Source organism: Mobula birostris, chromosome 2 (assembly GCF_030028105.1).
Source record: "Mobula birostris isolate sMobBir1 chromosome 2, sMobBir1.hap1, whole genome shotgun sequence".
NCBI classification, from domain to species: Eukaryota; Metazoa; Chordata; class Chondrichthyes; order Myliobatiformes; family Myliobatidae; genus Mobula; species Mobula birostris.
In genome coordinates, this window is record NC_092371.1 from 2,728,305 (window position 1) to 2,744,547 (window position 16,243).

A 16,243-nucleotide genomic window follows, 5' to 3' on the forward strand; every position below is an offset into this window, starting at 1 on the left:
CGCTGGAGTAATCACCGCATTTATGCCGTAACCGTACATCAGGACTAGAAAAGAGGGCAGGAACCAAAACAAGGAGCTTGGTAAAGGTTTGTACACGCCGGCAGGTGACAAGAGAGGGCAGTTAAGAAGGAGGGCAAGATGTAGAGAGCGTGGAGAAGAATTGTGTAAAATTCTCCTCTGAGACCGCTGTTAGCTGTGACACAATCTGACCCACGCTGTGATCTCCTCTGACATGCGACTCTTCTCATTCCAGGTATGTGCGTTCGATTCACACAGCACTTAGTTTCTCATTTCATTCCCAATCTTCCCTTATCTACGTGCCTTCTAGCACCTGGCTTCACTGATCGACAAAAGGCGGGAGAAGGATTCGGATGTAGCAAATGCACTATTTACCAAATCAGGCGTAGACTGGATATGGGTGAATCCGTCCCTGAACACGGTTATGCATCATTTCAGAAGAGATTAAATACTGAATTTTACCTTATACATTATTACTTTATACTTTATTGTCGCCAAACAATTGATACTAGAACGTACAATCATCACAGCGATACTTGCTTCTGCACTTCCCGCTGCCTGGATACAAATCGATAGTAAATATTACAAATTTAAATTATAAATCATAACCAGAAAATAGAAAATAGAAGTAAGGTAGTGCAAAAAAAACGAGAGACAGGTCCGGGTATTTGAGGGTACGGCGCAGATCCGGGTCAGGATCCGTTCAGCAGTCTTATCACTGTTGGAAAGAAGTGGTTCCCAAATCTGGCCGTACGAGTCTTCAGGCTCCTGAGCCTTCTCCTGGAGGGAAGATGGACGAAAAGTGTCCTTGATTATCCTGGCAGCACTGCTCCGAAAGCGTGCGCTGTAAAGTGAATCTAAAGAAGTTAGCAGAAGTTGAAGCACTTCCATCCATCAGACAATACAGAGCAAGTGTCATCCCATTAGTACAGCTCGAGGACGCTATGAATGCCACGTCGCTTAACTGGTCAAGAAGTCCGTCCAGTGAAAAGGAGACGGCGGTTTGGAACTCCCAGTGGCGCTTTTAGTTTATACGGTTACCTTCCTTTATTGAAGGAGCGTTACTTGCAAGAATAACCATTCCGAGATATATCACGCAGGGGTTTCCGTAGGAGAACGACCTATCTCAGCCTTAGCAGCGCTGGGAACCTCTTTTCCTTTTCTGACTCAGTCCGTCCGCAGGTAGAAGAACGCATTTTCCTGACACGACTTAATCTTCGTTACATTCACCAAATGGAATTTAAGTCACAACTGCATCCCCTCCCACACCGCCGTTCGTCCGGCCCAGTTTCTATATTGCAAGGTACACAAGCTGCTGCAGGAATCAACAACTAAAGAAATTCCGCAAATGCTCAAATGTGCGGGGAAATCAAGATGTCAGACGGCATCTACGGAGGAGAATAAACAATTGACAATTCATGCCAAGATATTTGATTGATACTTTATTTACACTGATACAGAGATCTTTGGAATGCAGAGTTGCGGCTACTTATAATTCACCGTCCTGACTTGAATAACTTTAGCATCCGGTCTGCTTGTTTGAAACTGTCCCCCAATGCACCCTGAAAACACACTGTGAGTGTGTCGTCCTCTGATTCCGTCTTTTCATGCACGTCAACACCACCGACAGATCCCGTGGTGCGGTGATCAGCAGGTACGCCCCACCGTTACTCGGGTAAAGAGTGTTCGCCTGAAAAGTTGACGGCGTATTCTCCTCTCTCTCTCGCTGCTGCATGACAGGAGGAGTTACTCCACTATTGTGTGCGTATTGTGACAAGTATTCACAATCTGGATCGGGGAGAAACACGTTGAAGCATTTCACCAGATTCCCCTTTCTTTCACAGCCGACATATTCACTGATGTACGTTTGTAGTATCCTTCCATTTACTCCTCAACGCCCAGCCGGTTTTCACGTCCTATGTAAACTGGTCTTGTTTTTAACATCTCAGCGATTTTTATACTTCAGTGGTTATCGCTGTCAAATTACACGCCAATAGTTCCCAGTTCGATAGAAAACGGCAACGTAAATATTTCTCGTGTTCCAGTTTGTCACAATGAGCGTGTATACTGTGGGTTTGTATTTAAACGGACAACTGCTGCCCGAAGGTATCTTTCTACCTTGCAAGCATTCGGACAAGTTTGCTTGCTTATCACAGGCGGGAAGTAGAGCAGGACCGGTTCAATACGGCGCACATGGGATGAACAAAAGTATGCCCGAATGTTTCTGCCTGGTTTCGAACCAGGGACCTTTCGCGTGTTAGGCGAACGTGATAACCACTACACTACAGAAACGCGACGACTGCCTGTTATGTCCCGCATCCAGCGGATATGAATGGACCTATACAACACACTCACTTCCAGATACTGGAAAATGTACACTGTGCATTGCTATGTACACTGTGCGTCCGAATCTTTCGTTCAGTCGCCCTTGAAGCCTTCCCCCTCTGGGGCCCTGCCACCATCGTGATCCCTGCCCCATTTTCTCCGTCTCGGCCGTTATTGACATTTTTTAAATTTGTTTATTGTTTTCCTTCGCGTTGAAAACTCTACATCGACTACACATGAAAAGAGTCAAACTGGAACAAGCGGATTTTGAAATACCTGGTGCGTTCCTACAGCCCCAGCCGGACTCAACGGGAGCTAGTTGCCGTTGGGGCAGGATTCGTGAGGAGTGGAAATGAACCATTGCATGTATTTGTTATTGAGTTTGATTTTAGTATACAATTCAGTCGTTCATATCGGTTTTCCAGTATCTGGAAGTGAGTGTGTTGTATAGGTCCATTCATATCCGCTGGATGCGGGACATAATAGGCAGTCGTCGCGTTTCTGTAGTGTAGTGGTTATCACGTTCGCCTAACACGCGAAAGGTCCCTCGTTCGAAACCAGGCAGAAACATTCGGGCATACTTTTGTTTACAACAAGTCCTTGGAAAGGGACGCAACCACAGGCTAATTCAATGGAGTACTTCTGTTACAGAGCATTCTGATATTTCTGATACGGAGCATCCCCTCACCCACAAAACTCTGGAGCAAGAGCAGTTAGCATTTATGACCGTTCATCAGGACTGCAAAAAAGGGGCACGAACCTGAATAAGAAATTTGGTAAAGGTTTGTACACCCCGGCAGGTGACAGGAGAGGGCAGTTGAGAGGGAGGGCAAGATGTAGAGAGCGCGGAGAAGAATTCTCCTCTGAGACCGCTGTTAGCTGTGACACAATCTGACCCACGCTGTGATCTCCTCTGACATGCGACTCTTCTCATTCCAAGTATGTGCGTTCGATTCACACAGCACCTAGTTTCTCATTTCATTCCCAATCTTCCCCTATCCACGTGCCTTCTAGCACCTGGCTTCACTGATCGACAAGAGGCGAGAGAAGGATTCGGATGTAGCAAATGCACTATTTACCAAATCAGGCGTAGAATGGATATGGGTGAATCCGTCCCTGAACACGGTTATGCATCATTTCAGAATAGACTGAATACTGAAATTTACTTTATACTTTATTATTTTATACTTCATTGTCGCCAAACAATTGATACTAGAGCGTAAAATCATCACAGTGATATTTGATTCTGCTCTTCCCGCTCCCTGGAGTACAAGTCGATAGTAAATATTACAAATTTAAATTATAAATCATAAATTGAAAATAGAAAATGGAAAGTAAGGTAGTGCAAAAAAACTGAGAGGCAGGTCCGGATATTGGAGGGTGCGGCCCAGATCCGGGTCAGGGTCCTTTCAGCAGTCTTATCACAGTTGGAAAGAAGCGGTTCCCAAATCTGGCCGTACGAGTCTTCAAGCTCCTGAGCCTTCTCCTGGAGGGAAAAGGGACGAAACGTGGGTCGTGTCCTTGATTATCCTGGCAGCACTGCTCCGACAGCGTGAGCTGTAAAGTGAATTTAAAGAAGCTAGCAGAAGTTGAAACACTTCCATTCATCAGACAATACAGAGCAAGTCTCATCACATTAGTACAGCTCGAAGACGCTGTGAATGCCACGTCGCTTAACTGGTCAAGAAGTCCGTCCAGTGAAAAGGAGACGGCGGTTTGGAACTCCCAGTGGCGCTTTTAGTTTATACGGTTACCTTCCTTTATTGAAGGAGCGTTACTTGCAAGAATAACCATTCCGAGATATTTCACGCAGCGGTTTCCGTAGGAGAACGACCTATCTCAGCCTTAGCAGCGCTGGGAACCTCTTTTCCTTTTCTGACTCAGTCCGTCCGCAGGTAGAAGAACGCATTTTCCTGACACGACTTAAACTTCGTTACATTCACCAAATGGAATTTAAGTCACAACTGCATCCCCTCCCACACCGCCGTTCGTCCGGCCCAGTTTCTATATTGCAAGGTACACAAACTGCTGCAGGAATCAACAACTAAAGAAATTCCGCAAATGCTCAAATGTGTGGGGAAATCAAGATGTCAGACGGCATCTACGGAGGAGAATAAACAATTGACAATTCATGCCAAGATACTTGATCGATACTTTATTCACAATGATATAGAGATCTTTGGAATGCAGAGTTGCGGCTACTTATAATTCACCGGCCTGACTTGAACAACTTCAGGATCGGACCTGCTTGTTTGAAACTGTCTCCCAATCCACTCTGAAAATACACTGTGAGTGTGTCGTCCTCTGATTCCGTCTCTTCATGCACCGTGAACACCACCGACAGATCCAGTGGTGCGGTGATCAGCAGGTGCGCCCCACCGTTGCTCGGGTAAAGAGTGTTCACCCGAAACGTTGACAGCGTATTCCTCTCTCTCGCTCCTGCATGACCAGAGGAGTTACTCCACTAGTGTGTGCGTATTGTGACAAGTATTCACAATCTGGGTCGGGGAGAAACACGTTGAAGCATTTCACCAGATTCCCCTTTCTCTCACAGCCGACATATCTACTGAAATGGTATCCTTCCATTTACCCTTCAACGTCCAGCCGGTTTTCACGTCCTATGTAAACTAATCTTGTATTTAACACCTCAGCTGTTTTTATACTGCAGTGGTTATCACTGTCAAATTACACGCCAACAGTTCCCAGTTTGATAGAAAACGGCAACGTAAATATTTCTCGTGTTCCAGTTTGTCACTATGAGCGTGTATACTGTGGGTTTGTATTTAAACAGACAACTGCTGCCCGAAGGTATCTATCTACTTAGTAAGCATTCGGACGTGTTTGCTTGCTCATCACAGACGGGACGTAGAGCAGGACCGGTTCAATACGGCGCACATGGGATGAACAGAATTACCATCGCTATGTGTGTCTGAATCTCTCATTCAGTCGACCTTCCCCCTCTCGGGCCCAGTCTCCATCGTGATCACTGCCCCATTTTCTCCGTATCGTCCGCTATTAACCTTTTTTAAAATTTTGTTTATATTGTTTTCCTTCGCGTTGAAAACTCTACATCGACGACACATGAAAAAAGTCAAAGGGGAACAAGTGGATTTTGAAGTACGTGGTGCGTTGCTACAGCCCCAACCGGACTCAACGGGAACTAGTTTCAGTTGGGGTGGGTTTCGTGAGGAGTGGAGATGAGTCATTGTATGCACTTGTTACTGAGTTTGATTTCAATACAGTATACAATTCAGTCGTTAATACCGGTTTTCCAGTATCTGGAGTGAGTGTTTTGTATAGTCCATTCGTATCCGCTGGATGTGGGCCATAACAGGCAGTCGTCGCGTTTCTGTATTGTAGTGGTTATCACGTTCTCCTAACACGCGAAAGGTCCCTGGTTCGAAACCAGGCAGAAACATTCGGGCGTACTTTTGTTTACAACAAGTCCTTGGAAAGGGACGCAACCACAGGTTAATTCAATGGAGTACTTCTGTTACAGAGTATTCTGATATTTCTGATACATAGCATCCCCTCACCCACAAAACTCTGGAGCAAGAGCAGTTAGCATTTATGACCGTTCATCAGGACTGCAAAAGGAGGGGCACGAACCAGAATAAGAAGTTTGGTAAAGGTGTGTACACCCCGGCAGGTGATAGGAGGAGGGAGTTGAGAGCGAAGGTAAGAGGCACGGAGCGTGGAAAAGAACTGTGTCAAATTCCGATCTGAGACACTGTTAGCAGTGACACACTCTCTCTGTCCCACACTGCGATCTCTTCTGACATGCGACTTTTCTCATCCCAGGTATGTGCGTTCGATTTACTCAGCACCCAGTTTGTCATTTTAACTCCAATCTTTCCCAGTATTCAGGGGAATAGGAAGGAGGCTTTATTCGCCTGATAGAGAAACCCGCATGCAGTGTTGCTTCCCAGTTGCCAGGGTATCGAATGTCTCCGATCGGGTGCAGAGTCTTCTGAAGGCATGGGGTGAACGGCCAGAGTCTTGCTACATGTTGGTTCCAATGACATTGGTAGAGAGAGGAAGGTGGCCTGAAGAGAGAATTCAGGGTGTTAGGTAGGAAGCTGAAAATCAGGACCTCCAGGGTAGTAATGTCATGATTGCTGTCTGAGCCACGTGCTAACAAGAGAAAGAACAGTATGATCAGGCATATTAATGCGTGCCTGAGAGATGGCGGTAGGGGGCGGGTTTCAGGTTCGTGGATCACTGGGGCCATTTCTGTGGGAGGTATGACCTGTACTAAAAGAAAGGGCTAAACTTGAAACCAAAGAGATCCAGTATCCTAGCAGGCAGGTTGAATAGAGCTGTTAGGGACGGTTTAAAAGAATTTGGCAGGGGATGGAAACCGAACTGATAGGGCTGAGGAAGGGGAAAATAGAAATAAATCAAAGATAGCGTGCAACAGAGATGATAGAAAGGACAGGCAGGAAATGAGGCTTCATCACAGCCAGTGGGATGATTTACAGGGCAACAGAGACGTGATGCAGTTAAAACAGAATTCAAAAAATACTGCACTGGAAGTGTTATATTTAAAAGCACGGAGCATAAAAAATGGACAATTTTGAAATTCAGTATGATGATGTGGCCATCTCTGAAACGTGGCTAAAGGATGGCTGCCATTCGAACTGAACGTCCAAGGATATACGGTGTATCGGAAAGATAGGTTAGTAGCTAGAGAGCTTAGTGTGGCTCTGTGTACAAGAAACAATATTAAATTATTGGAAAGGGATGACATAAGATCGGAAGCTCTAGAGTCTCTGTGAGTTGAGTTAAGAAATGGCAAGGGTAAAAGGACCATAACGGCAGTTGTATCCAGCCCTCCAAACAGCAGCCGGAATGTGGATTACAAATTATAGCAGGTGATAGGAAAAGCGTGTCAGAAGGACAATGTCATGACAATCGTTCGGGATTTTAACATGAAAATGGATTGGTAAAAGCAGGCCAGTACTGGACCTCAAGAGAGAGATTTTGTGGAATGTCTAAGGGATGGCTTTTTAGAACAGCTTGTTGTTGAGCCCACCAGGTGATCGACTGTACTGGATTCGGTGCTGTGCAATGATCCGGAGGTGATAAGACAGCTTAAGATTAAGGAACACTTCGGGTACAGAGATCACAATATGTTCCAGTTCACTTTGAAATTTGGGAAGGAGAAACTAAATTCCAATGTGTCGATATTTCAGTGGAATAAAGGAAATTACAATGGCATGAGAGGGCAATTGGCCAAAGTTGACTGGAAATGGGCACGAGAAGGAAGGACAGCGCAGCAATAATGGCTGGAGTTTCTGCGAAAATCGAGGGAAAAACAGGACAGATATAGTCGTTTAAAGTTAAATTGGATAGGTATATGGACAGGAAGGGAATGGAGGGTTATGGACCGAGTGCAGATCGGTGGGACTAGGTGAGAGTAGGAGGTCGGCACGGATTAGAAGGGCCGAGATAGCCTGTGTCCATGCTGTAATTGTAATATGGTTATATATTCCAAATAAGAATAGATTTTCGAATGGAAGAAGGACACTATCGTGCCTGACAAGTGAAGTCAGAGCCAAAGTAAAAGCAAAAGAGAGTCATACAAGGAAGTCAAAGATAGTGGGAAGATGGAGGATTAGGAATTTTTTTAAAACTTGCAGAAGGAAACTAAGAATGTCATTAGGAAGGAAAAGATTAATTGTAAAAGGAAGCTGGTAACTAATATCAAAGAAGATAGTAAAAGCTTTATTAAATATATAAAGTCCCAAATGCACTGTCGGGTCCTGAAAGAAGTAGCTGGAGAATTTGTGGAGTCATCAGCAATGATTTTCAAGAATCGATAGATTCCGGCATTGTACCGGATGACTGAAAAATTATGAATGTTGCTCTGCTATTTAAGAAGGGTGGGAGGCTGCAGAAAGGAAAATATAAAGCTGTTAGCCTGACATCAGTGGAAACATGTTGGAATCGATTGTTAGGGATGAGACCATCGAGAACCTGGAGGTACATGACAAACTAGCAGAGGGATGGGAACCAGAGTGCCAGAGCTGACAGTGTGGCTGGCGTGAAAATAAATGATGTTGGAAGTTTAAGCAAATCCGCTGATAGAAAGGTTGTGAGTGGTGGTAAAAATCTTCTGAGGTGTATATATTTCAATGCTAGGAGTATTGCGGGGAAGGCGGATGAGTTGAGGGTGTGGATTGACACGTGGAATTATGATGTTGTGGCAATTAGTGAAACTTGGCTACAGGAGGGGCAGGACTGGCAGCTTAATATTCTAGGGTTCCGATGTATCAGCTGTGATCGAGGCAGAGGAATGAAAGGTGGGGGAGTAGCATTGCTTGTTAGGGAAAATATTACAGCAGTGCTCAGGCAGGACAGATTAGAGGGTTTGTCTACTGAGTCCTTATGGGTGGAGCTGAGAAACAGGAAAGGTATGGCCACATTAGTGGGATTGTATAACAGACCACCCAATAGTCAACGAGACTTGGAAGAGCAAATCTGCAGAGAGATAGCAGGCAAGTGCAGGAAACATAAAATTGTGGTGGCAGGGGATTTTAATTTTCCATACATTGATTGGGACTCCCATACTGTTAGGGGTCTAGATGGTTTAGAGTTTGTAAAATGTGTTCAGGAAAGTTTTCTAAATCAATATATAGAGGGGCCAACTAGAGGGGATGCAATATTGGATCTCCTGTTAGGAAACGAATTAGGGCAAGTGACGGAACTCTGTGTAGGGGAGCACTTTGGTTCCAGTGATCATAACACCATTAGATTCAATTTGATCATGGACAAGGATAGATCTGGTCCTAGGGTTGAGGTTCTAAACTGGAAGAAGGTCAAATTTGAAGAAATGAGAAAGGATCTAAAAAGCGTGGATTGGGACAGGTTGTTCTCTGGCAACGATGTGATTGGTAGGTGGGAAGCCTTCAAGGGGGAAATTTTGATAGTGCAGAGTTTGTATGTTCCTGTCAGGATTAAACGCAAATTGAATAGGAATAAGGAACCTTGGTTCTCAAGGGATATTGCAACTCTGATAAAGAAGAGGTAGTTGTATGAAATGTATAGGAAACAGGGGGTAAATCAGGTGCTTGAGGAGTATAAGAAGTGCAAGAAAATACTTAAGAAAGAAATCAGTAGGGCTAAAAGAAGACATGAGGTTGTCTTGGCAGTCAAAGTGAAGGATAATCCAAAGAGCTTTTACAAGTACATTAAGAGCAAATAGATTGTAAGGGATAAAATTGGTGCTCTTGAAGATCAGAGTGGTCGGCTTTGTGCGGAACCAAAGGAAATGGGGGAGATCTTAAATAGTTTTTTTGCTCTGTATTTACTAAGGAAGCTGGCATGAAATCTATGGAATTGAGGGAATCAAGTAGTGAGACCATGGAAACTGTACAGATTGAAAAGGAGGAGGTGCTTGCTGTCTTGAGGAAAATTAAAGTGGATAAATCCCCGGGACCTGACAGAGTGTTCCCTCGGACCTTGAAGGAGACTAGTGTTGAAATTGCGGGGGCCCTGGCAGAAATATTTAAAATGTCGCTGTCTACGGGTGAAGTGCCGGAGGATTGGAGAGTGGCTCATGTTGGCTCGTTGTTTAAAAAAGGATCGAAAAGTAATCCGGGAAATTATAGGCCGGGGAGTTTAACCTCAGTAGTAGGTAAGTTATTGGAGGGAGTACTAAGAGACAGAATCTGCAAGCATTTGGATAAACAGGGGCTTATTAGGGAGAGTCAACATGGCTTTGTGCGTGGTAGGTCATGTTTGACCAATCTGTTGAAGTTTTTCGAGGAGGTTACCAGGAAAGTGGATGGAGGGAAGGCAGTGGATATTGTCTAATTATGATTCTCCGGCTTGACTTGAAGAATTTCAACACCAGGCCTGCTTCTTTGAAACCGTCTCCCAATCTGTCGAGCACCAAGATATACTGTCAGGGTGTCGTTCCTCTGCTCCCTTCAGTTAAGGCGCCGTCAACCAATCGACGGATTCGGTAGGGCGGTGATGAACAGGATCGTCCCATCGTTGCTCGGTTAATGGGTCTGTGCCAGTAATCGTTGACGGCGTATTCCTCTCTCTCAGTGCTGCATGACGAGAGCAGTTACTCCACTATTGTGTGCGTCTTGTGACAGGAATTCAGAATCTGGATCGGAGAGAAACACTGAAATGTTATCTTTCCAGTTACTCTTCAACGCCCAGCAGGTGTCCACGTTTTATGTAAACTGCTCTTGTTTTTCACAGCCCAGAGCTTTGCTTCACTGATCGTCAAATGGCGGGAGAAGAGTTAGGATGTTGCAAGTGCACTATTTAGCAAATCAGGAGCACATTGCACACGGCAAAATCTGTCGCTGAACACGGTTATGAAACATTTCAAAGGAGAGGGAACGCAGAATTTGAAGAAGGTAGCAGACGTTGTGGCAATTCCATCGCAATCAGACGATACAGAACAAGTTCCATCTCAACAGTACAACTCGAGGGCAGGCGAATGCCACGTAGCTTAACTGGTCAGAAAGTCTGTCCACTGAAAGGGGGAGGGAGGTTTGGAATTCGCAGAGGCGCTTTTAGTTTCTGGGGTGATCGTCCTTTATTAAAGTGACGTTCTTTGCAAGAATTGCCATTCCCTGATTTGTCACACAGGGGTTGCCGTAGAAGAGCGACCTACCTCTGCCCAAGCAGCGCTGGGAACCTCTTTCTCTCACAGCCGACAGATTCAGTGAAATGGCATGCTTCAATTTCCTCTTCAGCTCCCAGCAGGTCTCCACGTTCCATGTAAACTGGTCTTGTTTTTTACACCCCAGTGGTTTTTATACTTCAGTGGTTATCACAGTCAATTTACACGTTAATGGTTCCAAGCTCAATAGAGGACGGTAAACTCGTGCCCCAGTTTCTCAGCAAGAGCGTGTATACTGAAGATTACAACTCAAACGGACAACTACTGTGCCAAGTCATTTCTTGTACATTCGAAAAATTTTGTTTGTCCATCACAGGCAGGAGGAAGGGCAGGACCAATTCACTACGGCGCCCATGGGATGAACGGAATTACCATCGCAATGTACCCTGCGTGTCTGAATCTCTCGTTCAGTTTACTTTGAAGCCTTCCCCCTCCTGGGCGCCCGTCTGCATCTTTTGATACTATCCTCATTTTCCCAGTAGCAGTCGTTATTGATAATTTTGAACGCGTATATTTTTCCTTCGCGTTGAGAACGCCACTTGACACCCACACCGGAATGAAGTCACAACACGGTAGGTGGATTTTGAGATACGTGGTGCATTTCTACATCCTCATCTGGACTCAGCAGGAGGCAGTTTCAGTTGTGGCGGGATTCGTTAAGAGTATTATGAAAGGAAATGATTCATTGCATTCATTTTTGTCGATATTGGGTTTGATTTTAGTATATAATTCAGTCGTTAGCGTTTGGTTTTTAATGGAGGGAAGTGTGTATCGCGCATTGTATCCCCTGCATGTGGTACATGATAAACAGCCCCAGCGTTTCTGTAGTGTAGTGGTTATCACGTTCGCCTAACACGCGAAAGGTCCCTGGTTCGAAACCAGGCAGAAACATTCTGTCATAATTTTGTATAAATCAAATAATTGGAAAGGGTAGCAACCAGGTTTATTCAATGGAGTACTTCTGTTACTCGTCCGTAAACTGAGCATAACCTCACCCACAAAACGTTGGACAAACAGAAGTCAGCATTTATGCCTTGATCGTCTATCAGGACTAAATAAGATGGGGCACGAACAAGAATAAGAAGTTTGGTAAAGCTGGCTGGTTCTAGGAGGAGGCAGATGAGAGGAAAGGTAAGGTGTAGGGAGCGTGGAGAAGGATTGTGTAAAATTCTCATCTGAAACAACAATGCGCAATGACACACTCTCTCTGTCGCACACTGCGATGGCTTCTCACCTGCGATTTTTCGCATCCCAGGTGCGTGCCTTCGATTCCCTCCGCACCCAATTTGTCATTTCATCCCGAATCTTCCACGTATCTGCGTTCCTTCCAGCACCTGGCCTCACTTATCGACAATTGGCGGAAAAGGGATTCGAATGTTGCAAATGCAGTCTTTAGAAATTCAGCCGTACTTGTCATTGGGGAGAATGCTTCCCAAAACATGGTTATACACACGTTTCAAATTAGATGGAATTCTGAATTTAAAGAAGTTAGCAAAATTTGAAGCAATTCCATCGGACCGACGATACAGAATAAGTTCCAGCGCATCAGTACAGCACGCAGAAGCTGCGCATGCCACGGAGATTAACTGGTCACGAAGACTGCCCAGTGAAAAGGAGACTGTGGTTTGGATCTCCCAGAGACGCTTTACTTTATTGAAGGGTATTTACTTGCAAGGATAACCTTTGTCACGCAGGTGTTGCTGTAGGAGAGCGACCTGTCTCTGCCTGAGCAGCGCTGGGAACCTCTTTTCCTTCGCTGACTCTGTCCATCCGAAGGTAGTAGACGCATTTACTGACTTGACATAATCTTTGTTACAGTCACTAAGTGGAATTTAACTCAAAGCCGCACCCCAAACACACACCTCCGTTCGTCATGCCTAGTTTGTATGTAGCAAGATTCAGTGGTGCGGTAATGAACATTGTTGTTCGGATAAAGGGTCTTCGCAGGGATGTGGACTACAAATTACAACAGGAAATAGAAACGGCTTGTCAGAAGGGCAGTGTTATGATAATTGTGAGTGGATTGGGAAAATCAGGTCGGCACTGGATCTCAAGACAGAGAATTTGTAGAATATCTGCGAGATGGCTTTTTAGAACAGCTTGTTGTTGAGCCCACTAGGGCATCGGCTGTACTGGATTGGGTATTGTGTAATGAACCGGAGGTGATTAGAGAGACTGAGGTGAAGGAACCCTTAGGAGACAGTGATCATAACATGATTGAGTTAACTGTGAAATTTGAGAAAGAGAAGCCGAAATCCAATGTGTCGGTATTTCAGTGGAGTAAAGGAAATTACAGTGGCATGATGCAGGAATGGGCCAACGTTGACTGGAAGGGGACACTATCGGAAGGGCGGCAAAGCCTCAGTGGCTGGAGTTTATACGAGAAGTGAGGAAGGAGAAAGACAGATATATTTTAAAAAAGAAATTTTCGAATGGAAATAGGATGCAACCGTGGCTGACAAGAGAAGTTAAAGCAAAGGAGAGGGCGTACAAGGAAACAAAAATTAGTGGGAAGTTTTTAAGAGCTTACAAAAGGAAACTAAGAAGGTCATTAAGAGGGAAAAGATGAACTATGAAAGGAAGCTAGCAAATAATATCAAAGAGGATACTAAAAGCATTTTCAAGAAAATAAAGAGTAAAAGACAGGTGAGAGTAGACATAGGACCGATAGAAAATGATGCTGGAGAAATTGTAATCGGAGATAAGGAGATGGCGAAAGATCTGAACAAGTATTTTACATCAGTCTTCACTAAGGAAGACATCAGCAGTATACCGGACACTCAAGAGTGGCAGGGAAGAGAAGTGTGCGCAATCACAATTACGACAGAGAAAATACTCAGGAAGCTGAATAGTCTAGAGATAGGTAAATCTCCCGGACCAGATGGAATGCACCCTCGTGTTCTGAAGGAAGTAGCTGTGGAGATTGCGGAGGCATTAACAATGATCTTTCAAAAGTCAATAGATTCTGGCATGGTTCCGCAGGACTGGAAGATTGCAAATGTCACTCCGCTATTTAAGAAAGGGGCAGGGAAGCTAAAAAGGAATTTATAGACTTGTTAGCTTGACATGGGTGGTTGAGAAGTTGTTGGAGTCGATTGTCAACGATGAGGTTACGGAGTACCTGGAGGCATATGACAAGATAGGCGAAACTCAGCATGGTTTCCTTAAAGGAAAACCCTGCCTGACAAACCTATTGCAGTTTTTTGAGGAAATTACAAGTAGGATGGACAAGGGAGATGCAATAGATGTTGTGTATTTGGATTTTCAGAAGGCCTTTGACAAGGTGCCGCACATGAGGCTGCTAAACAAGATAAGAGCCAATTGAGTTACGAGAAATTTACATACGTGGATAGAGCGTTGGCTGATTGGCAGGAAACAGAGAGTTGGAATAAAGGGATCCTATTCTGGTTGGCTGCCAGTTACCAGTGGTGTTCCACAGGGGTCCGTGTTGGGGCTGCTTCTTTTTACATTGTACATCAACGATTTGGATTATGGAATAGATGGCTTTGTGGCTAAGTTTGCTGACGATACAAAGATAGGTGGAGGGGTCTGTAGTGCTAAGGAAGCAGAGAGTCTACAGAGAGACTTGGCTAGATTGGAAGAATGGGCTAAAGAAGTGGCAAATGAAATAAAATATTGGAAAGTGTATGGTTATGCACTTTGGTGGAAGAAATAAACGGGCAGACTATTATTTAAATGGGGAGATAATTCAAAGTTCTGAGATGCAACGGGACTTGGGAGTCTTCGTGCAGGATACGCTTAAGCTTAACCTCCAGGTTGAGTCAGTGGTGAAGAAGGCGAATGCAATGTTGGCATTCAGTTCTGGAGAAATAGAGTATAGGAGCAGGGATTTGATGTTGAATCTCTATAAGGCACTGGTAAGACCTCACTTGGAGTACTGTGTGCAGTTTTGGGCACCTTATTTAAGAAAGGATGTGCTGACGTTGGAGAGGGTTCAGAGAAGATTCACTAGAATGATTCTGGGAATGAGAAGGTTAAAATATGAGGAACGTTTGACCGCTCTTGGACTGTACTCCTTGCAGTGTAGAAGAATGAGGGGGGACCTTATAGAAACATTTCGAATGTTGAAAGACATGGACAGAGTGGATGTGGCAAAGTTGTTTCCCATGATGGGGGAGTCTGGTACGAGAGGGTGTGACTTAAAGATTGAAGGGCGCCCATTCAGAACAGAAATGTGAAGGAATTTTTTTAGTCAGGGGGTGGTGAGTCTATGGAATTTGTTGCCACGTGCGGCAGTGGAGGCCTAGTCATTGGGTGTATTTATGGCAGAGATTGATACGTATCTGAGTAGCCAGGGCATCAAAGGTTATGGTGAGAAGGCCAGGGAATGGGACTAAATGGGAGAATGGATCAGCTCATGATAAAATGGCGGAGCAGATTCGATGGGCCGAATGGGCGACGTCTGCTCCTTTGTCTTATGGTCTATACTGTACTGAAGATTACCACTCATATGGACAACTGTTTTCCCATGTTATTTTTTCTACTTTGCAAGCATTCGGGAAATTTTGTTTGTCCATCACAGGAGGGATGTAGGGCAGAGCCAGTTAAATGCGGCGCACATCGGATGAACATAATTACCATCGCTATGTACTCTGTGCGTCCGAATCTCTCATTCAGTCAACCTTGAAACCTTCCCTCTCTCGTGCTTCTGTCTGCATCTTCGTTTCTGTCCCATTTTCTCAGTTTCGGCTGTTATGGACAATTGTGAAAGTGTATAATTTTCTCCTTGATACTGAATATGATTTTAGAATATAATTCAATTATTAGTTTTTCGACCTTATTGGCTGGAACTGTGCGTTGTCTGCAGTTCCACTGGTATCCATGGTATGTGTTACATGGTAGATAACGGTGAGGTTTCTGTGGTGTAGTGGTTATCACGTTCGCCTAACACGCGAAAGGTCCCTGGTTCGAAACCAGGCAGAAACAGAATGCGATACTTTTGCATAAATCAAATGCTTGGAAAAGGACGAAACCACTTTTATTCAATGGAGTACTCCTGTTACTCGTTCCGTAAACTGAGTATAATCTCACCCACAAAACGCTGGACAAAGAGAAGTCAGAATTTATAACATGACAGTTTATCAGGGCTAGAAAAGATGGTCTATGTGTGGTCGTGGCTGACCATGGATACTGCGCCTCCGGTAGTCACTGGTTTGTCGAGCAGCGTCGACTGTGGCTATTGAGGCCGATCCTGGAACGGCAGGGTCTGCCACAGTTGCTGCATGTGTACTG

At 44.7% G+C, this 16,243-nt stretch overlaps 5 non-coding genes across 5 annotated transcripts; 4 read left to right on the forward strand and 1 right to left on the reverse strand.

Annotated features, from left to right (window-relative positions):
* Positions 1-2,237: 2,237 nt before the first annotated feature.
* Positions 2,238-2,310, reverse strand: trnav-aac (transfer RNA valine (anticodon AAC)). Its single transcript has one exon. It is a non-coding gene; the product is annotated as a tRNA-Val (tRNA).
* A 530-nt stretch (positions 2,311-2,840) lies between these two features.
* Positions 2,841-2,913, forward strand: trnav-aac (transfer RNA valine (anticodon AAC)). The gene has a single exon. It is a non-coding gene; the product is annotated as a tRNA-Val (tRNA).
* Positions 2,914-5,688: 2,775 nt separating this feature from the next.
* On the forward strand, positions 5,689-5,761 carry trnav-aac (transfer RNA valine (anticodon AAC)). The gene has a single exon. It is a non-coding gene; the product is annotated as a tRNA-Val (tRNA).
* Positions 5,762-11,808: 6,047 nt separating this feature from the next.
* trnav-aac (transfer RNA valine (anticodon AAC)) lies at positions 11,809-11,881 on the forward strand. The gene has a single exon. It is a non-coding gene; the product is annotated as a tRNA-Val (tRNA).
* A 3,983-nt stretch (positions 11,882-15,864) lies between these two features.
* On the forward strand, positions 15,865-15,937 carry trnav-aac (transfer RNA valine (anticodon AAC)). Its single transcript has one exon. It is a non-coding gene; the product is annotated as a tRNA-Val (tRNA).
* The last annotated feature ends 306 nt before the right edge of the window (positions 15,938-16,243 follow it).